Raw genomic sequence first — 23,806 nt, forward strand, 5'->3', positions numbered from 1 at the left:
CTAAAATAATTCTCTTCTGGCCCTCTGACCAATCTGTTTTCTCCTCATTACTGTTATGTCTTATTGTCATCACAGTGTAAGGTTACAAGGTGGGATGTGTTGTAGGTTTAATCTTCTGAGCGTTACTGTGTCATTTTGTCCAAGATTCAGTGTTCTTATATGCAAAGTAACGTTGGTTATATTTTTAATCAGTGTTGTGCACCAACACATGAAGTATATTTTTGTGAAGTTTTGAGATGTTTTGCCTTCAGATCATCAACTTTCTCTATTATGTATGACAGCAACTTAGTTGTCTAGTTAGCAGCTATAGGCTGTAAAAGCATCATTGTGACTATGAACCAGATGCATTGCTCAGGTAGGCTCAGTCATTTAATTTGGTTTATACCAAAATTAAACGTATTATTAAAGAGCAATTTATTTTTTTCTTCAGTTAGGTCAGCTTTTGATACCTCAGTTTAAGCAACTGGGGGAACCCTTATCTTCAGGGAACAGTTTCTGAGACTCGGTGCTCCAGTATGTCTCATGTTCCAACATTAGGAGAAATCAGATGTCAGTTCTTTTAGGATCACAGAGTTGTGACCAGTGTTGGCTCCGTCCACACCAATGTTCTGTGGTAAGAGCGATTCCAGATGTTCCCAAGGCATATGTGAGAACCCTTGGTAGACAAACATGGTATAATATGCTACCCGCAGTTGTTTTTATCCAAGTTAACAATTATTAGAGATTGTACAAAGTCAGTAATCATGATATTTATTTTCAGTTCTGAAATCATTATTATACCTTTTAATACTTAGAAATGGCCAGTCCTGTTTTGAACCTAGATATATGGGTAGCTTCAGCAACTTCTTTAGCTAATCAAATACATATTCAGCTTTACTGTACCTGAAAAGAACTTCCTTTTATAACTTGAATTTCTGTGTAGTGATTTTAATGTCATCCCTTGTTCTAGAAAAGGTTCCTTATTTGCCCTTAACCAAGCAGTTAGTTAGATAATGCCTTCTCTTATTCACTTGCTGACAAAGTGATATATATATATTTCCCTATTTTCTGAATACTTTTCACACATAAATTCTACTCTCAAGGAAAGATCTTTTCTCAAATGTATGCTATTTGATTTATTCCTGATAGTCTACCTAGGATTTAACCAAGTCATAACCAGTTTTAAATCTCTATAGTGACATGTCTCACTATGCAAGGGGGTGGAATAACTAAATCTTGCAAAAGCGGACGTGTCAGTGCCTCCCAGTAAGAAACTGTAGTGTCCAAGAAAACAGTAATTGGCAGTATCAAAAGAAGGATTCGTACCTGAACATTTACTGCACTTTAGGAATGCTCTTGATTATTCTGAGGATCTGAGAAAAAAAAAAAAAAAGGTTAAGTTAGTACCTTTATAATGGAGTGTAAAACCTCTTTGGCAATTTCTTAAGTGAGTCTGTCTTCTGCTGGAACGCTAATATTGTCTTAGATCTATCTTTGTCTGGAAAGTAGATGATAATTGCAAAAACTTTCATAACAAAGGTGATATATATTGATTATTGTCTTTGTTCCTATTGAGCAAGATCTTGAAGCTCAGGTTACTAACATATTAGTAGACTGTGTAATAATAAAAATGTGAATGTATCCCTGATCTCTTTAACAGGAATAACCAAGTGCTTTACATTGCATCTTGCTGTATTTCAGTCATTCAGGTGAATTTTTAGACTTGAAATGTGATACACCTTTTTAGGAAATTTTCATAGTAGGGAAAATAAATTTTATTTTATTTTATTTTATTTTATTTTATTTTATTTTATTTTATTTTATTTTATTTTATTTTATTTTATTTTATTTTATTTTATTTTATTTTATTTTATTTTATTTTATTATTTTATTTTATGAAGGTGGTGGTGGTGGAGACAATTTTCTTTCCTTAGCTCCTATGTGCAGAAATGGGAAACTGTAGGTGTGACCCATGTAGGAGGTCCAAAGCCTATGCATTAACTGAGTGAGCAGAAGAGTAAGGGGCGGAGACTTTGAAAATTTATCTACCCTTAGAAACAAAATTTTGTCAGTTATTAAATTGGTGCTGATGAACATAGTGATTTGCTTACTGGATATTCAACTATATATATATATATATATATATACACACACACTCACACTGTCTTGGTTTCAGTTAGGATAGAGTTAATTTTCCTCCTAGTAGCTGGTAGGGTGCTATGTGTTGGATTAGGATGAGAAGAGTGCTGGTAACATGCTGATGTTTTAATTGTTGCAGAGCAGTGCTTACACCAAGCCAAGGACTTTTCAGCTTCTCACTCTGTCCTGCCAACAGGCAGGCTGGGGGTGTAGCAAGAGCTGGGAGGAGACAGACCCAGGACAGCTGACCCAAACTGGCCAAAGGGGTGTTCTATACCATCTGACGGCATGCTGAACAATATATAGGGGTGGCTAGCTGGGGTGGGGGGGGCGGCTGCTCGGGGTTAGGCTGGGCATTGGTCAGCAGATGGTGAGCAATTGCATTGTGCATCACTTGTTTCGTACACATTATTATTAGTAGTACTATTATTATTATTTATTTTCTTGTCTTAATAAACTGCCTTTATCTCAACTCACAAGCTTCACTTTCCTGTTCCTCTCCCCCATCCCAGAGAGGGAGGGAGAAGGGTGAGCAAACGGCTGTGTGGTGTTTAGCTGCCAACTGGGTTAAACCACGACACACACATACGTGCACATATATAATTTACATGTACTGCATTCAGCTCTGGGACCCCCAGCATAATAAGGACGTGGACCTTAGAGGCACCACAGAGTGGATCTAGAGGAGGACCATGAGGATAATCAGAGGGCTGTAACACCTCTCCTATGAAGACAGCCTGAGAGACCTGGAGAGGATTAAAGAAGAGAAGGCTCTGGGGAGATATTATACTGGGCTTCCAGTACTTAAAGGGGGCCTACGGGAAAGGTGGGGAGGGACTCTCTAGGACTCTATAGCAGGGAGCGTAGTGACAGGACAAGGGATAACAGTTTTAAACTAAAGAGGGTAGGTTTCAATTAGATATAAGGAAGAAAATCTTCCCTATGAGGGCAGTGAGGCATGGAACATGATGCCCAGAGAAGCTGTGGATGCCCAATCCCCAGAGGTGTTCAAGGCCAGGCTGGATGAGGCTTTGGGCAGCCTGGGCTGGTGGGAGGGGTCCCTGCCCATGGCAGAGGGCTTGGAACTAGATGAACTTTAAGGTCTCTTCCAACCCAGAACATTCTGTGGTTCTACATATTTCTTGTAAAAATGGTAAGTTACTAAAATCAGGTGTGAGTGGAAGCTGCAGTTTGTGTACTTTCATTTCTGTAGCTGCTTTAGTTTCACCAAGTTTTAAAATAAAATGGAGTTATGTTAAAGAGATACTTGAAAAATAGTTTCCAGCTATCTGAGGTGGAAAATAGAATTTCAACTCGTTCTTGAAAACTGTTCTTTATTCCAAATCCCTGTGGTCTTGAATATGATTTCTATGCAGAAATATCACAATCACTTTTTTAGTGATGAATATTTTACTCCTTATATATTAAAATAAGAGGATTTTTTTTTTTGTCATCAACCAATAGAAATTTCAATAATGAACAAATTGTAAGTTTGGGTGTTGACTGAATTTTGTGTTAAAGTGTTTTCAGACCAACTCATTTGGAGTTACAAATATAAATATTACATTATCCTCTGAAGTGAAAGGAGGCCGCATTCTGTTACTGCCTATGAATATAAATGTAACAAAAAGAAATCATCAAATACTTAAAAGACATTGGGAGCAACTCCTTTAGTTATAAATCAAGGCACCAAGAAAAATTCCAAAATTATAATTTAGGCAGAACTTAAATCACAAATTTAAAAAATATTTTTTTAGGATTATGAAATATACTTAATATTATAAAAACATTTTTTTAGTACTTGGAAGATAGAAAAATGTCTACATATGCTACAAGTTAGTTGCAGTTCCTGGAATTAAACGTATTTTCAAAATTTAGGTTTATTACTTTATTCTTAGTACTCTTTTGCTTCTGACTTAAATGACAGACTTGAATGCTTTTTACATATACAGAAGTGTGAGACCATTTTATGCTTTTATATCTTCTATTTAGGTTAAATCTAAAAATAGAACAATATATGGCTGTAATAGCAATACAGTGAACTATAACTGCATATCTTTCAGTATCTTGCTGTCTCTTTGTTCAATGTAGCATATATGACAGCTAAGTGAAAAGCATCTTACGCTGCAATGCTACTTTGCTGTGTTGGAGACAAAGGCATTGGTGGCTTTACTGAGTATAGGAAGCATTAGTTCATTGAGTGTTTTCAGGGTCATGATGTGGCCATGGATTTTTAGGTTTTTTGTCTGCTTGTTTTGTCCATTGTGTACATAAAAGGCCTGTAAGATATTTGCAGATTCAGAGTGGGGTAACTCCTCTGTGATTTTGCAATCAATATTTAGGTTACATTAAAAAATAGACACAACTTCAGCAATGGAGAATATTTCCTGGTAAACTGTAATGGCAGTGGAGTCATTTTACACAAGGTGTCATACATATCAAGTGACAAAAATGGATGCGCTTACTTTTTGACAGTGGCATGCAGAATGTGCCGAATTGCTACAGGCTAAGCATCAGTGGCTTACTCACACAAGTAAAGACCAGCCATGTGAGTTAATCACTCCCTGCATCTCATTCTGATGGGACCGTGCCTCATAACATGGCCAAATATAAAAGTAAAGCAATCTTACTTTTTTTTTTTTTTTTTTTCCTGTCTGAACATGTCCAGAAACAGCAGTCTTATTGCAACATTGTAAGAATTCTGTTATATAGGCAGATTTCTTGGCTACAGAAGTCAGGAGGCTTGGAGTCTGGCCAAGAAAATCCTAGAAACAGTGATAGTTAAAGAAAATTCAGCAATAGAAATTCAGTAGGTTTCCCTCTTCCTGACCACTCTAATTATCTTTCACAAAGAAGGATGCAGCTTCAAAGTTCAACAACAGTGTGTTCAGAAAAGGCTACAGATGCCTGAGCTGAACCTTTGCATGTCTGATGTTTGCCTTGCAGTTCTATTTTTAGAAGTAGTGGAAGGGAGAGTGACAGAAGGAGTAGCTTGAGACAAAGGCCTTGAGGAGATGTGAAGAGTAATGTGTCTGTATTTGGAGATGTTTAAAGGCAATGCTGACTGGGGAAGCCTAAATTATGAACTGGGCCGAGGGAGAGTGAATGTGAGTAGTACGTCTTGTATGAAAGCACAAGACAAGAAAACACCATTTGGATCAAGTCCAGTTCTTTTCTACATCAGGCATCATTTGATCTTAAATCTTCACATTTAAAAATTTAAATCTAACTTGTAAAAATACTCCTTTTAATTGCACAATTCACTATGTTGTGCTGACTATTCCTGTTGGAAAGTTATTCTTCTAAGGCCTTGAAAAACTCTCTTCTGACATCCTGTCAATAGTTATTTGCTATGAATTTGTAGATGCTTGTTCTTGTGCCACCAATATTCTTTTAATAAGTAATTGTTGTCCCTCTTTATGGCTTGTTTTCTTCATAGCTTAGAAAGCAACCACATTTTTCTTAGGCTTTACTTGATGACAGCTGAACCTCTTTTTTTTTTTTTTCTTTTTTTCCTGAGGTCATCTCTGTGCTTGTCTGATCATGCTAATATCCCATCTCTGTATCTGCTCTTTCCACGTGGATGTATATTTCTTGCAAAATTGTGTCCAGAATTATATATGTTTCTAGAAGGCCTTTTACAGAGTGATAGGAATATTTCCCTATCCAGGGGATAGAAAATACATTGCCTGATACTTCTTGAGATGGCAGTTATCTTCTTCATAATCGTAATGTGTTGATTGATTGGGCTGGAGCACCTCTTCAATGAAGGAAGGCTGAGAGAGCTGGGGATGTTCAGCCTTTAGAAGAGAAAGCTCTGGGGTAACCTTACTGGAACTTTTTAATACTTAGAGGTTGCTTATAAAAAAGATGGGGAGCAACTTTTTGCTCAGGCAGAAAATGACAGAACAAGGGGGAGTGGTTTTAAACTAAAAGAGGGGAGATTTAGATGAGATGTTAGGAATAAATTCTTTTCTTAGAGGTTGGTGAGGCACTGGAACAGGTTCCCCAGAGAGGATGTGGATGTCCCATCCCTGGAAGTGTTCAAGGCCAGCTTAGATGAGGCCCTTGGCAACCTAATCTAGTGGGTGGCATCTCTGCCCATGACAGGGAGGGGTTGGAACTAGATGATCTTTAAGGTCCCATTCTATGATTCTGTGATCGGTCAGGTAAAGTATTATCACAAGACTGTGATGGTGAAGTGGAGGGGGGAAGGTTGTTTCCCAAGATGGTGTTTCTTCTGCCTAACTTTGTCCATGTAAATGCTTGATGTTTGAGCCTTACACATTAGAAAGGCATAGCCACCTGCTGAGAGTATCTTATACTCCTAGACATCTTGTCTCTTTTTGTTGTGTTTAGACATAGTCTAATCCATCATACTGGGACAAGCCGAGGGAGGGATGGAAGAAATAAGCAATCAGAATAGATAATAATAATAATTAAAAAAAAAAAAATCATCCCATTGGAACAAGAAAGAATCCAAAGAACAAAAATATGTTCTTAGAGAGGCTGATCAAAGACTGGAGAGTAAAAATCTCTTTTCTCTTAATGTACCTTCTTTCTCCGATATTTATTGCCTACTTGCTACGTTTGTCAAATCTGCTTTTATTCTCCATATGCCTCTGATAGCATCAAGTCTTTGAGATTTTATCCTGCCTTTTTCTTTGTCTAAACACATGTCTAAACACAACAAATGTTGTTTCCATAATCATTCATCTTAAGATACAAAACCTACCAAAACCACAAAAGATCTGGCATTTAGTTAGAAAGAGCTACAGAATTTAAGGAGCTTTGTTTAGGAGAAAATGCAAAATTTAAGAATACTGGTTAAGCACCAGCACTTTGCTGCTCAGGGTAATTGATTAGTTGGTTGTTTCATGATAAAATCTGGTGAAAAGACAGATCTTGCAAAGAACACAAGAATTACTAAAGGTGCTGAAACAGGACTGATTTAACATTTTATATTGTAAACTCAAAAGACCCTTGCAGTGATGCAGGCTGAGATGTTTAATTTTTAAAAGGATTTCAGATTTTTAGCCAGAATCCCATTTGCTTGCAATTACCCATTCTTCCTCTATCCCTCAGTCTTCAGTCTCCCCCTCCTCCAAAAGGAAAAGAAAGTCTAGCCAAATTAATTCAAATAATCTTAATTCTGCTATTTATATTTATCAGCCTGCTATTTAGCTCATACAGGTTTACATTATGAAGAAATCCACAATGTTTCAGGAATCATTAAAATGTGATGTTGTGAATATACTTTCTCCTGTTCACTCATTTTTCTTCTTTGTAAAACCCTAGTCTCAGGCAGTTTGGCCTGTATCAGTTCTGTCATCAATATATCCCTTTAAGTGAATCCTTCATTTGTTTTTGTTTCTTTGTTTGTTTATGAGTTGGGCAATCATGGATACAGGGAAGATAATTGAACTCTGAAGTTATTTGTTTTCAATCAAATATTGCCAGGAAGGAAACCTGGTGATAAAAGAAGATTTCCTCCTTCCAGTAAGAGAAGAGATGACTGCCTCCTTCTCTCACTTTTTTTTTTTTTTTTTGAAGTAAAATCACACTAGTAAATGACTTGTCTAATCTGAGTTGTCAACTGGAATACCTTCAAAGGATTTAGGGTAGTTGGTTTTGGACTGCTGTTTGCACTTTCATCTTTGTTTGTTTTAATTATATTATATATTTGTCAAGGGATTAGAATTAGTGAGTTTCTGTCTCCTCTTTTACAACATCACGCTTCTCTACAAGGCATTCAATCTCTTTAATGCATCTCACCTTATTTGAAAAACTACAAGAAAAATTAACTTGAGTTAATGCAGAACATGGAAAGATGCCAGTTTGATCAGGGTCAGAGCATAAGTGTAGAATACACATACACACTGAAGAGTGTTATCATTTTGGAGCTCTTTGTCTGGTGAGGCCTTTTACTATTGCAATGATATGATTCAGGAAACATCTTTTCTTCATTCAGGCTGCTCAAAGAGGAACCAGATTATTCTGGAAAAAAAATAAAAAAAATAAAAGAACTCTGAACTGATGGGCCTGGAGCTGTAAGTCCGCACTGCATGAAAGAATAGTCCAAATCCAGTGGGTCCTCTTTTGTATTGTTTATATTGTCATCTAGGAAATGGGGCCAATGTTCTTTAATGTAGGTAATTTAGGTTCTTGTGAAACTTTGGAAACAGCCATTGTTGGAGTTTAACTTGATTTAAAAACAAGAAAAAACAAAAAATGTGCGAGAGGATCTAATAGTAGTCTTCCACTACCTAAAGGGTATTGCAGTGACAGAGAAAGAGGAAATAGTTACAAGTTGCAGGAAGGGAAATTCTTGCTGGACACGAAGAAGAAATTGCTTGTTGTGTGAAGGGTGCAACCCAGGGACAGGACCCAGAATGGTGCTGGGATCTCCATCCTTTGAGGTGCTCAAACCCTGATTGGGCAAAGGCCCTGGGCAACACAATCTACTCTGCTTAGAGTAGAAGATGGAAGTAGAGAGCTTCTGAGGTCCTTTCTAACCTTTTTTTTTCCTGTAATTCTCTGCAATGTGGCAAAATGTAAACATTCAGAAGTTGTTTTAGCCTTTCTGAAAATGATGCCATTTTAAAAATCTGCACTGAGTTTACAGGGGTTCCTGATGTCTGTATATTTCCCAACAGATGCTCAAACTGTGAAAGATCTGGAATTCATGCCAGGACATCTGAACTCCTGTCAGATGCACAGCCAGTGGCTTCTGCTGGGTTGCACTGAGCTGCCTCCAGCAGTGACTACAGTGAAAATTATAGTCAATAATACAAGTTTAGGAAGCTCTGCTTTGCCACACAGCCATGTGAACCAAAATACATGTACCTAGCTTGAGGCAAAGTTTCAGTATCTGAAAGTAGCTTTGTACTTTTGACTGCAATCTCAAGTTCTCTTTGTGGTGGTTTTACCCTGCTAGGCAGCTGATGTCCACCACAACAGCCCTCTCACTCCCCCTCCTCAAAGGGATAGAGGGAGAAAATATGATGAAAAGAGTTCAAGAGTTGAAATAAGGACAGGGAGATCACCCTACAATTATCATCATGGCCAAAACAGACTCAGCACAGGGAGATTAGAGAAATTATTACATATTACTAACAAGCTAGACAAGTGAGAAACTCAAACTAAAAACACCTTTACCCCCCATCCACCCTTTTCTACGTCTTTCCTCCAAGTGGCATGGGGAATGGTGAATGGGGACTGCAACCAGTTCCTCATGCTTTGTCTCTGTTGCTCCTTCATGGTCACTCTTTGCCCCTGCTCCACATGGGGTCCCTCCCGCGGGATGCTGTCCTTCCTGAACTGATCTTGCATGGGGTGCCCACAGCCAGCAGCTCTTCAAGAACCATATGGGTCCATACCTCAGGGTCCATCTATCAGGAGAAAACTGCTCCAGCACGGGTCCCCCATGGGTGGCAGCTCCCCCCAGGTCCCCTGCTCCTTTGTGGGCTCCTCTCCATGGGCTGCAGCTCTGGCCCAGGGCCTGCTCCTGCAGGGGCTCTCCATGGGCCACAGTCTCCTCCAGGCCACATCCACCTGCTCCACCAGGGGCTCCTCCACGGGCTGCAGCGTGGAGATCTGCGCCATGTGGGACCCATGGGCTGCAGGGGGACAGCCTGCTCCACCAGGGGCCTCTCCACAGGCCACAGGGGAACTGCTGCTGCCTGCCTGGAGCACTTCCTGCCTTCTTTCTGCACTGACCTTGGTGTCTGCAAGGCTGGTTTTCACTCTTCTATTCCAGCTGCTGTTGCACAGCAGTTTTTTTTTTTTTTCTTCCTTTTCTTAAATCTGCTCTCACAGAGACACAAACAAGCTCATTGGCTCATCTCTGGCCAGCAGCAGGTCATTTTGGAGCTGGCTGAAACTGGCTCTTATCTGACATGGGGCAGCTGCTGGGCTCTGCTGACAGAGGCCACCCCCGCATCCCTGCAACCAAAATGTTGCCATGTAAACTCAATAAGCGATTTTGATTTTTTTTTTTTTCCTACAGTATAACAAGCGTTTTCTAGAAAATAGAAAGCACTTATTTTAATAATTCAGTCCCCACAAGAAGTCTATATCTTACCTTTAAACTATTTTTTTTTCTCTCTCTTCTTATTAAATGGGAGTTCATAGGATAAATCAGCAGTATATAAATGATGAGCTTAATTATTTGAATAAGCTGATGGCCTTGTGCACTCAGGGTTCTAGGATTGCTGTAAGCAGGGAAGAGGAGAGATATTCTGTGGAGTGGTGTCCTTATTCAGTGAGGAGGTGTGGAAATGGCTTTACTGCAGCTACTAGTTTGTACTGTGTAGTATAAGAATTTATGGTGTATATGCTACATCTTATAAGGTAATACTACTCTTCCCTTTAAATGCTCTTTCTGCTGGCAAATCCACAGCTTCTGTTACTCTGTCTTGGACCTGTTGGTAACTCTAGCAGTTGGTTGTTGGTAACTTTATTCTAGTAAAGTTGATGGAAAGGGATTAGAAGCAATTATTGTAATCTGCGTCAGTTTGGGAAAAAAAAAAAAAAAAAAAACAATTACAAATTTCATCAGAAAGCTGGTGAAAGGAAATGTCAGTTTTCATACACGATACATGCTGAGTAATTTCATCCTTCTATGTATGGTATTGTTTGGGTATAATTCAAAAGGATACATTATGTGGTTTTCTCTCTCTCTCTTTTTTTTCTTTTTCTTCTTCTAAGTAACATTTTGTGAATTTGTTGAAACCAGCACATAAGAAGTAGACACGTTAATGTAGTAGAGATATCTGCCAGATTTGACATACCACTAAGATTAAAGAATAAGAGAGGGGGCTGGTTTGTAGTGCACTTAGTTTAAGTATCATTCTAATTTAATATAAAATTCAATTTACTGAAAATCATTGCTAATACTCCAAAATAAGCCTGTACCTACCTAGACCTATGCCTGCACTGTACTGTTAATACTAATTAAGAGGTAGCTTTATTTGTGATGGTGGCCACCACACCTGTCCATCCAAACTGAAGTCCTGTAAGTGAGCACCTGCAAGCATCTTTCACCTCACTTCACAGCCTGGGGTTTATTATCTGAGATTACACTATTGCAAAACTCATGGAAAAGTTTAAATTTTATAGGATTTTATAGTATTCAAGATTAGACAGCTTGCAGCTGTCAGTGATGCTTTTCTCACATTAGAGAAGGAAGATGTCCTTTTGTTTAATGAGACAGCACTTTTTTTTCTGGACCCAGAAGACTTAAGGAGTCATGATTGCCATTTCATGACAGTCCAAATCATTGAAAAAGACAAAGACATTCAATTTCCAAAACCTTTAAATGTCCTTATTTCCTCCTAACTGATTCAGTAGAACACAAGTCAAGATAGAGCCGGAGTGTCAAAGAAGTGAGTTAAAATAGCTATACTTTTTTTTTTTTTTTTCTCTGAAAACACTGCCACATTTCTTCTCATGTATATAAAATACATTGGATCTCTATAAATCACATTCTGGGAATAAGAGATTTTGGTGTGCATTCTGGAAGACTTCCATCGCTTGTGGCTATTTAAAATGCATCAAAATACCGAACAAATATATATTACACTGTCTCGTGATACACTTTGTCTTGCTGTACCAAGGGCTTCCAGCCACCTTTACACAGATAGGAGAAATATGATATTTATCATCCATGATGCTGTACAATTAGACTGTTCCTAGTGGATGTTTGGCTGCTGCTAATGCACAAGCCTGGCATGCTTCCAATAAAGCTGTGAGAATTTTATATATAAATAAAATTGTTATATAAACAATTATATAAAAATTATATATTATATAAATATTTATATAAATTATATAAAAATTATATAAAAATTGTTATTTATATATAAATAAAATATATAAATAAAATTTTATATATAAAATAAAATTGTTCTGTCTGAAAGAAACGCTTACTATTATAGTGTTGGGTTACTTAATACAGTGCATTTTTAATCTAATATTAATTCTTCTAAACAGAATGTTTTTCAAAATACTTTTACAGAGAGAGACTGCATAGTAGTAATTAGTGTATATATAGCATCTTGTGTTCAAGCTGCATTTGCTTGTAGCAGTAGACCTATTTTGTTTATATGGAGGACATTTTGTTCTAGTCATATATGTGTCACCTGAAGAGAACTCTGTTACTTCAGCAGCAGATGAAAGGAGATTCAGAAACGTGAGCAACTTTCTAATTATTGTTGTTTTGTGGTTGTTTGTTTGTTTAATGAAAGCGATTCAAATGACTAACTTGGAGTTAGGCACTTCTGTATTTCCGTCTCTTTCCATTATTGAGTGAAGGAAAACCTTTCAGAGTTTCAGGCTGTGTTCATACCACTGCTTAGTATAAAAGTGGTCTGGTGCTATTTATTATAAAACCCTCTAGGCCTCCTGAGTGGTGATACATGTGAACGAGGGGTTGCCTATTAGACAAGTTTGACTGAACAGTTTGGTCATTTCTCAGGCTGAGAGTGGTGAAAATGTAGCTGAACTTTCCATTAAAAACTTTAGCAAGGCATATTTTGGAAAAAAAGACTTGATATTTATTAAGAGATAATCTTTGTGTCATGTTAGGTAGCTGTTGAGGTCTCTCCTCAAGTTGGCTGAGTTCTAAGCTTTTGAGAAATTCTTGTTCACTGAACTTGTTAGACCCTTGCAAGAGCTGGAAAGCTCAGTTCCCTCCAAGTCCTGGCAACAAAGAGCCCTGTTTCAGCCAAGAGCTGGCAGGACCTTCTTGTAATTGCAGTTGTCTACTTGTGGTCCAGATCAAAGTTGGAGCTGGAACTGAGAAAGGAAACTGAGAACAGGAAGAGTGGGAGCAAAGGAAAAACGATGTCCAGGCCAGGACCAGGGAGTAGGGAAAGGGAGAGTCCCTAATGTCAGTGCAGAAGGTACAGGGATGCATTGCATAGGAGCCCAAATGATCCCATGACCATGTCCAAATGCCTTTTGAGTATTTATAAGGAGGGAGACTCCACAACCTCTCTGGACAACCTTTGCCAGGGCTTAGTCATCTGCACAGTAATGAAATGTTTCCTTATGCACAGGCAGAACCTGTGTTTCAGCTTGTGCCCCTTGACTCTTGTCCTTGTCACTTACACTAATTGGTAAGGATTTGGAGAGTGTAAGAATTTTTTTTTTAGTAAGACTATCTGACTAAAGACCTTTCCAAATTGGGATGATAAAGAAAGGTATGGAGTTAAACATACAGAGACATAAAACCTGACCAGTAAGCATTAATGAAGACAATAACCAGAAACAATGTCAGTCACAAGGATTGATGGGCAATCAAGAAAGTGCAGGCAAACTAGGATTTTGCAGCAGTTAAGGATGTAAACCTGAGGGTCCTACAGACAGTGGTTTGGGAGGCCATAGTGTGAACAGTGTGTCTTTGCAGCAAGCACCAAGCTTGACCGGCTGATGAACAGGGGACATGCGGGATGGGTTGGGGCTGGAATCCAGGCGTGGGTGCTGGAGGAGACAGAGGGACTGTTCTGGTCCTCAGGGGACCTGAGACCATGTGTGTGCTTGTGAACCTGGAGAGTGCTGTGTGTGTGCCTGCACCAGTGGCTTCTTGTCCCTTCAAGCCCCAGAGGAGGGGATGTCTATTGGAACTTGTGATTTATCTGGGTCCTGTGGGTGGGTGCTGTTCAAGGAAGAGCCATGTTTGTGGCAGTGTGTGTTACCAGCCCTGTATGTTTCTGTTTACCTCTGGGGTATGTGCTCAGCATTACTACTGGTTGAACTCGATAAGAGGAAAGTGGCAGCCACATTCCTTAGCCTGGGCAGAGACCCCAGGTCCATGGACACTGGGCTCCAGCAGCCAGGCAGGAGGGTCCTGGACTGGGGCTGTTGAAAGCATCAGCAACTCCTATTATCTCTTTATGAAATGCAAATTAATGTTGGAACAGAACTAAAACAATTTGTTTTAATGTAAGTGAGATTTTGTGAATAGACTGAGATGAGGAGGGAAGCTACCCAGAAGATGTGTCCATCAGTAAGAAAAATGTGTCTGAGGATCCATCAGTCAAATATGTAGTGGACCTGGGGGAATATTGAAAAGATGGTACTAAGACTATCAAGATCTGTTTTTTGCCACTTCTGTTCAAAAAAGATAGAAATTTTAAGAGATGTCGAGAAATGTTTGTGTGAGACTGAGCAAAGTAGAGTCTGTCACTTGGAATACATTAGAAGGGCTGGGTCTGTTTACGAAGTACTTTTTTATTCTCTAAGACAAGCTCCTTTAGCTACTGAAGCTAAAAGCCAGTGCCTCTCAACTACAAATGGGTCATGATGCATATAGACTGGTAAGAGAAGGAAGATCCTAATAATTAGGAAGAGCTTTTCACTGGTGTTCAGCACCTACCAACTGCTAAGACCAAGTTCAATAGGAAAGGTGCCGAACAAAGTGGTACCTGGTATGTCAGGAGATTCCCAGAAGAGTTTTCAGGTTATACTCTACAACTATTTGTTTTGAAATATGTAACCCCCTAATATAGGGTCCAGACTCAGTCTGCTGTTCCTATTGCGTCCTTTCCAGGAGGAAAGGCAGGCTGCCTTTCTTGATCTCATGAACCTAGACTTTGTTGGTTAGATATTGGCTCTGTTTCCGCAGAAGATAAAAACACTGCTTGCCCTGTCTACTCTGGTAATGGCTGGGGACATGTGACCTTCTTCTCTGTGGATTGTACTTCAAGATCTCTAAGTTTTGGCTGTTTGTGGAGAATGATGTTTTGACTAGTGCAAGGAAATGGTACTGATTTCAATGGATACATCTGATATCATCATCAGAGCTTATCATCAGAGCTCTGTCTTTTGTGTCCTGCTCTGGTATCTCTGTTCATGGATGGAAAAAATAAACTGAGCTCAGCTGAGTTGTTAAAAGCTGCATGTCTAGTGTCACTTGAAGTGTGCTAGGACTAACAGATGTATCCCTGTAAGGTTGGCAGATACAACCTGTGGGAACATGCTCTTCTGGAAGAGCAGCTGAGCACCAGGCAGGATACTCTGCATGCTGCCTCACAGCAGCCATTGCCTGCTGTTGCAGGAACAGATACATCCAGTATGGGTCTTCCCTCTGTACAAAATAATGAGTTTGCTGCATGAAAAATCTGTACAGAATGTGTAAGGCAAATCTGCATTAATACTGTAGTACTAGTTAGTGGTAAACACTAGATATAGTCTAGCTTTTGAAAGAATATTTTGTTTTGTCAGCCACTACAGCCTATTCAGTAAGGACTCTTGTGCTCAAGGAAAGGAATACTGAACTCTTACTAAAGTCAAAACACAAATATTTGGTGTCACAAAGGTTTTAAGAATCCCGAAGAGAAGTTTGAAAACATATATGCTTAGTATCTAGTTAAAAACAAACAAAAAACACCCAGTTTTCTCCCTTTGGCACCCATTACCAATAGTAAATTTTACATATGTATATGTACATACTTCCTTAAGAATATCCATGTATACTCTGCAGTAGTACTTTTAGCCTTTTAGTAGCCATTTGAGCCCAGATATTGCTGACATCTTAGGAACCAATTAAGAACTTTCCAGAAATCACAAAGCCCTTGATGTAACTGTCAACAGAACCCAGTTCTCCTGAATTCCTGCTTTTATAGCATGATCATGAGCTTCTGTCACCATCTCACTTTTTTCTTGTCTCATTTTCAAAACCCCCAACTCAGCTCCAGGGAACTTTTTTCCTCTTCTTCTTGCTGAGTGACAGCCAGCATTTTTAATTCCTTCCTCTGGGCTTCTGGTCATCATCTGCCCCATTCACGTACCTTGTATCTTCCCTTTTCTTTGCTTCCCCTTTTAAGTACTCTGTCTTGGATTCTGTTATTTACTGTAGATTGGAGGTGAGCTTGTTGCACTAGTAAATCTGAACAGTGCTATCTCAGCATTGCTGAAGCTTGGCTTAAATGCCCTGAACTGGGCAGGTATGTTCAGTAGTGTCATCTTCTTACTAACTTGATCACTGTTTCACCCAGGCTTGTCAATCTGTACAATGTTGTGCTGTCAAGCCCTGTGTTAATACTGTATGTGATATTACAGTACTTGTATTTTCTATGGTCTGTTCACCACTGCCTCTTTCTCTTCTGCTGTTCCCATCTGCAAGGTGCTGCTGACTGCTCCCATCTCATCTCCCTCTTGCTGGGCTCCTTGCAACTCCTCCAGCTACCTGGAGCTATTCCTAGTCCTGTTCTCCAGCAGCAATAGCAGCAGCAAGTGCTAGAGACTGTGAGGAACTCCAGAGAAGGGTGCAGGAGCTGGTTTTGATGTCTATATACATGTATGTGTGGGGAAGTAGATCTGGAGTTGGTACAACTGTGTCTTTAACCCTCTCTGGGTTGTAGAAGTTACTGTTCTTCTCTGAGCCTCTCCACATATTTTATTTTATGTTATTTTATGTTATTTTATGTTATTTTATGTTATTTTATGTTATTTTATGTTATTAATTTTCCCTTGGTTCCAGCAAGGTTTACATCATCTTCTGGCTATTGCTATGACTCAGCTTTTCAGATAGAACCTTTACCCTCTCAGGACCTGACCTCATGTGCAAACAAGGTTTCACAGAGAAGAATCTAGAATTTATGTGTAAGAAATTAATATAAGAGAACTGAATGCAAGATCTCAAAGAAGGAAAAGTGCTAAAATCCTGCAAAATCTTTGAAATTTCCAACTCTTACTCATTCTCTTACAGATTTTGTTCACTCACACTCTCATAACCTTGTACTTACTGGGATCAGCTCATGTACCTGCTGGTCACAGGTGACTAGGATCAGAATTTCTTGAATTTCACAGTTCTCTGTCATCTGTGTATTTTAAGGTTCCAGTTCTCTTCTCAGTCTTCTTGAGACCTTATCTTGGGTCATTTTGTTTGTCTTAATTCATTCAAATGAAATCTCCATATGGGGTACTCTGTAGCAATTAATGTATACTTTCCCTATCAGTCCTTCTTTTTGTATTTTGTGTGCTTTCACAAGTGCACACATTTTTTGTATTCATACCTCAGTCATATTAATCATTCATTTTTTAGTCAATTTTCTGCATTTAACAGAAAAGATAATAAATGATGAGAGGTAAAATCACATGAATTACAGAAAGGAAAACCTCACATTAGTTACAGGTAATGAACTCAAACTATTGATACAGTCTTCATAAGAAATGATAAAGCAAAATTTTTGCTGTTTTTATGCACAGAATTATTGGCAGATGATCTTTCGGCACATTATCAGGTACTACTTCTAAGTGCACAGTTAGAATCCAATTCTCTGTGCAGTTTTGGTAACCTTATTGTTAATCATGACTGAGATTGTAATGGTACAGTATAAAGTGCCTGGAACAAGTGAAGAGGGGAAAAAGAACCAACTTTTGCATGACTGTTCAGGAAGAAGGTGTGAGATCTTACAGTGTTCTAGGACCCCAAGGAGAAACAAAAATGTGAATCGAAGTCATTGGCAGAAGGTGTAAGTCAGGGTCAAATGCTGTTTCTGGTTCTGCTGAGTAAGAAAATCAATTGGTCTTGTGCTGGTGTGAGATAATTTCAGCAGCATCTGCAGTAATAGTATTTTGTTCATCATGGATGTGGCTATACATTAAAAATAGTCCAAGCACAACACAGTTTGGGCAGATGCTTTTCTTTTTAACAGGATTTGAGGTAAAATCTTCTAAGCTCAGAAATGCCTGCTGAGAACTTAGCAAACAAAACAAAATATCTCCCTGCCCTATTTTCTCTGCCCAGCCACTCCTGTGCAGACACATGAAATATGGAAAGCTGTGGAACAACAGACATTGGATTACTGGTCTCATAAAAGTCCTCACAGAGTCAATGTGTTTTTTGTTGCTGGTGATCTAATCTGCTCTTGCCTTTTTTATGGCTCTCAGCTGCTCTGTGAAATAGTTAATGGATTTTTATTTTCTGACAATATACTTAGGACCTTAGTACGTGTATCAGAACTGTAGGCCAAAACCTGCAGCTGAAAGCTCAATGACAAGGCTGAGGAGAGTGAAGGACTATTAGTTACTTGGCCGTGTTGCCAGGCAAAGTCTTTCCTATTTGTGCTAAAAGCTGGGTAAATTTTTGTGATGGAGCTTTTTCTCTATCATTTGATCACAGAGTGAAATTTATTCCTTCTTACCACATGGAGAACTGCAAATCTAAAAAAAATGACTAATGGTGAGGAAGCTGTGAAAGGCTGGAACCAGCCATGTAGAGGTTCACCCTACAAACATATCTGGGTGTTCTGTCATGGCAGCCACTAAATACAACCTGTACCCAACCTGCCTTTGTTGTAGCGAGCTCTGGAAGCTCAGAGAAATGCTTTTGTTATTCCTTTTGTTGCTCATCCATTCTGGAGTAAAGACCTTACCTCTTAGCTAAATAGTTCTGCGTGCTCTAGCTTGGAGACAGTACCACGGTAGTGACTGATCCTCTGGCTGTGGAAGACATGGGAGCTGTGTCTGAGTGCAACAGCCAAGGCTAGAGGCGATGATGTGCCTCACTTTTACAGTTTGAATTGTATAGCTCTAATGATTTAATTTCCTGGTAAATTTGACACTGACTTTTTCCAACATTAAAAATAAATAAATAAATAAACAGCAATCAAATAGTTAATCCTAGAATGAAGGCTTGAAAAGCAAGGTCATTCCAGACACTTTTAAACTCTGCTTAAGTATAATTTGTTCAATTAATTTGAGAAACTGCTGATGTTTAAGGCAGCTCTGCAGAATTCAGTACAGTAGCATTTGGGGTCTGATTTTAAATTGAGAAAATCTGTTCTTGACCACTTCAGTTCTGCTTTACATATTTAGCTTCAGGAGCAAGTTGTAGCTTGCTGCTGTGTAAGAATATGGTGGTTTGGGACAGACACTTGCAGCTGTGTTAACCTCCATGTAGCTTTGGAGTGTGTGCCAGAGAAGCTGAAAGGACTCTCAGCGGCTGGAAGAAATTTAGAGAAATGTGTACAATGCTTAATTGTAACTATTGGATAATCCAGCTTTACATCGTGCATGTTAGAGTATTTGTGTCTGCAGGCAGTATGTTGAATGCATATTGGAATGCATTCCTGTACAGGGAATAAACTCAAACCATTTAAGTCACATTTAAGTTGACAAGTTGAGACTGAAGTTACACATAGGTCTATTTTGCTAAGAAAATGTACTTGGTATTAGCAACCCAGTGGAATAGGTTAATGTATGCTTCACCTGGTGTTGTATATTTTTGGAAAACAGCAGGAAGCAGAGTAGCAGTGGATGTGAGGAGTGTCTTTTTTTTTTTTTTTTTTTTTTTTTGTCTTATTTTTTTTTTCCTTCTCTTATTTAGCTAGCAGAAGGTCTGCTACATTTTAGGTAACCTGAAAATGTGTTACTGATGGGTTAGGCAAGTCAATAGAAAAATGTTACAGTGAAAGAATCTTTGAATACCAACAATGTGAATTTAGTATCCTGTACAAGTAGTAATCCTGCTACTCAGTAGTTAGCAGAGTAACTTTGCTAAGGAAGAGATCTTCACAGTGGCTTTTTGTGCAGTTTTGTGTATCTGAAGTCAGTGTTATTACCCAGATATGGGGCTCAATAAATTAAACATTGAAAGTAAAGCTTAAGATATGCTTTTATATCTTGAATAGATAATTTCTGATTTGATATACTTTTGTGGATTAATGAAATTCATGGAGATGCTATTAGAAAATGCAGCAAACCTGGAAAAGATATTAGGTGAGCAATAGGCCAAGAATTAAAAGTGCAGATGAAGGAGAAAGCAATGACTTTCAGAAAAAGCGGAATCTGATCTAGCACAAGATGTACAGTTTATAGTTAGAGCATTGACAGTCAATACTTTTAACATGGTCAAAGACAAACTTAGGTCATCATTAAAACAGTGGGGAAACAAACCAACATTATTGCCAACTCCTTTTCAGATCCAAAGTAGGATGTTTCAGATTTAGATGGTTAACTACTCAGAGACAGTTAGGAGTAAGCAAGGAGCAGAAACAAATTTAATAGATGTAACTCACTATATGTTTTTATAGGAGTGAATACACAGCACTTGTGTAGTTTTTTGTCATTCAAACCAGAAATCCTTTGGTAATAAGTGAGAGGCATTGACAGGCTCTGGAGAAAATGCTGTCAGTCATTCTCAGCAGTCAATAAGGTGGCTGACTGTTCCTCATATTACTCCTTCCCTGTACTTTTTATCCTCACTCTCTATTTTTATACTAGGTCTCTATTTCCTTTGGTTCAGTGCCACTGTATGATGCTTAGCTTCCTACTTTACCTGAGGTTTGCAGACAAAAATGAAGGGAAAAAAAGAGACATCAGGAAAAAAAGAGATATCAGCATCCCTTATCAGCATCATTTTGGAATACAGTAAATTTCTCATATATCTAGAAGGAATATCATAAATGTCCTAGGACACTGAGGTGAATAATATGATAAATCAACGTAAAGAGAGAAGAAGAGTGGATAAGCCAGGAAAAATGAAGGAGGTAGGAGGACTGACAGAAGATGGAGTAGAAAATGACTGAATGGACTAGAGGTAGAAAATGGGAGGGGAAAAAAAAAAAAATAGAATAGAATAGAATATTTTCTGGAAAGAGACAAGATGGAGAAAGAGACCAAACCAAAAACAAACAAACAAAAAAAACAACAAAACAAAACAAACAACAACAACAACAAAAAACACAACACAGAGAACAAATATTTAAGAAGGAAAATAGACAGATAGGGAAAGACCAAAGAGAAAGATGTGTTTAAGAGACAGACTGAGAACAAGAAGACAACAGTTTTTGAGCTATCAGTCCAACTTGGATGAGTTAGGAGAGCTTAGGAATCATCAACAGAGACTTTGACTCTAAAAAGTTTTAAAATGTAGCAAAGAATAAAAGGTGTTATTGCAAAGGTAGTGAGATAGTTAGATTTGTACCAATATGGAAAATGGATTTATGGAAGCATATGAATGAACAGAATCAATCCAACTGAGCAGTTCGTCACAGTACCTTTTTCAAACAGGGGAGAGGCAAACTGAATGTAAAAAGGTGACTTGTCAGCAAGTAATCCAAGTGCAGAATATGAGTGGAACAAGGTAGCAAAGAAATTGGGTGTAGAAACAAGTTTACATTATCACGGGGAAGCATTTTGCAGTATTTTTAGAAAGAGGGAGAATCCCATGTCCTCAGAAAACCCCATGCAGAGAACACAGACCAGATCTGGTTCAGCTGCAGGGTTTGTTCAAGGGGTTGCTGCTCAAGTGGCTCTGTTCTCAGTGCAGAGCCTGCTCACTTGTATTCCAGGATCTCTGAGCTCATGTGGCTGAACTGTGACTGATGGAGGTTTATCAATCCACTGCAAGATATAAACCCTTTTCACTCCCATATTTATGCTGCCTTATCGCCTCTAGGTGGTATTTTTGTGATCAAATAGTACTTGAGGCATGGAGAGTCCCCAGAAACAATTTAAGGCCCTACACATACTCTCCTTCAGATGAGGTGTGGATGGGTGGGGTGCACAACTGATATTAGTGAGGTGCAGAAGAGTACAAGAATCCCAAGAGAGCCAACTGAAACATGGGGTTGGGCTGAAGAAGTAGTGTGTGTCCCTTCAGATTAGCAGGATATTCATTCCATAGATTTCTGGAGTACCCTTGAGCTAGAAGATGGTGCTGCAGTCCAGCACCTCACTGGAAAAACTGTAGGAAGTTTAAGTCATTCTCTTACTGTTTATAGGCATTGTTTTCAACTGTGGTTAATGTAATCTGGCCTGCGACTGATGGTTGCTTCTTTCCACATTACTTGATTTAGTTAAAAGTAAAGCAGACAATTCATAGGCACCACATACAAGTGGGCATATACAGAGAAAATCTATTTTTTTCCCTACAAAATAACAAAACTTACCTGCTTGTTAATGGTTGAATTTTGTGGATTCTCTATACTTTTCTCCATGTATTTTGCATATTGTTTCATCTGCAGGCAACAATTCTGTGTGCCAAGAGCATTTATATAATATTAATCTCCTTGTTGCTAAAATGTACATGCTGACAAAACTATATAATAAAATCTACAGCCTGATCCTCAGAGCTGTGACTTCCCACAGATTCAGAAAGGACATTAAGTCATTGGATGTCATATTTGAGGGATGTGTTTTACTGAAGGTGAAATTATTTACAAAGAAGCAAAATGTCTTCAGATGTCAAAATTCCTTGGAGTTCTTCAGTTAGCACCATGTACAGTCACATCTTCCTATTTTCTACTACTGCACTGAAGAAAATAGAACACAGATTTATTGCAGCTCAAACAAATTTAGGTGATTCTAGTTAGTATTATATAAAGATGTGCCTGGTACAGGTGAGATTTGAAATGGATGAACCGTTAAGGCTCTAAATACCTACAGAACTGTATCTGCATATAATTGTATCACTCCCAAGAGAAATATTTGCACTGAAATTTTTCTGTGGCATTGCATTACAGTGATACCAATTTAGGCATATCTATATGTAGTACTATTTCAAGAAAGGCTTGCATAGGAACGTGATGATTTTTTATACTGAAATAGTTATAGTGCTACAATCTCTAACACAGATAGATATATAGATGTTTTACTACCTGATCATATAACTTATAACTATCTTTTAACTTATTTTTCTTCTGAAGAACTTCATAAAATCAGTGTATTCTTTGCTACAACCCTGCACTGTACTCTCATTAAAGAACTCGTACCATTTAATTTAACCAAGCTAAATATGGTGGCACAATTTTCATATGTCAGAGAAGTCCAACAGGCCTGTGCATGCAGATATGGCATGCAGGTAGTATCAGTCACTGCAGGGGTTATCGAATTTGTCAGCAAATGGACATTTGGCCTAGGATTTTTTATCAGCTGTTTCTGCTGCAGGGACAGATTCTGATGCTCTTGCTTCTGTGAATTGATCTGAAGCCACAGAAAACACTTCTGTTAAGCAAGTTTTTAAGGTGTTTCAGAATTGGTGCTTAAATGAAGTTTCAAGAAATTAGTGGAAAACAAAACTCCAAGAAAAAGAAAACAAAAAAGCCTCTAAGCCACAATTCAGTTGAAACTGAAAGTATATTTTTCTGTTTCAATTTTTACTTTTCACTGTAAAAATCAATATTACTACAGACCAACCCCTGAAGTGTTTTCTCAATGGAAACTCTTCCTGAATTAAAACTCAAGGTCTGCAGGACTCAGTCAGCATTACCATTGAAGCTGATGAAAATAACTAAAATTATTTTGGCCATTGAAGAATCTTATGTATATTTAAAGTGACTCAGGGAACATTTAATTGGAACAGCACAAGTTTCAGTATATCAGTACAAAATTAGGTGTAGTCAGCATAAATGATATAAAGCTAAAATTTTCAGAAAGGCTGTTACATTTGTATAGTGCTACTGTGCATGAGCCAAGCTACAGTATTAATCTGTAAATCTGTAAATACAGTAAAATGGAAAGCAAACTACCTACTCTGCTGTTTCTGAAAGACTTACAAAAAGGCCAGATGATCATGAGACTTATTCTATAATTAGGAGGAAAAAAAAATCTAGGAACTTGATATTTTGATACATGTTTGAAGGGAATGAAGATATTGGGGATTATTTTCTAGAATGGCTCTATTATGTGTGTTATCTTTGTTCAGTTTTACATTCTGTGTTGTTTTACAAATCCTTGG

General features: G+C 38.3%; 1 protein-coding gene across 2 annotated transcripts in view; it reads left to right on the forward strand.

The window, feature by feature from the left end:
* Positions 1-23,806, forward strand: part of LOC311444612 (protocadherin alpha-C2-like) — a 147,905-nt gene that overhangs the window by 70,547 nt on the left and 53,552 nt on the right. The gene's annotated exons all lie outside the window — the stretch shown is intronic.

This window comes from Aythya ferina (genome assembly GCF_964211825.1).
Source record: "Aythya ferina genome assembly, chromosome: 14".
NCBI classification, from domain to species: domain Eukaryota; kingdom Metazoa; phylum Chordata; class Aves; order Anseriformes; family Anatidae; genus Aythya; species Aythya ferina.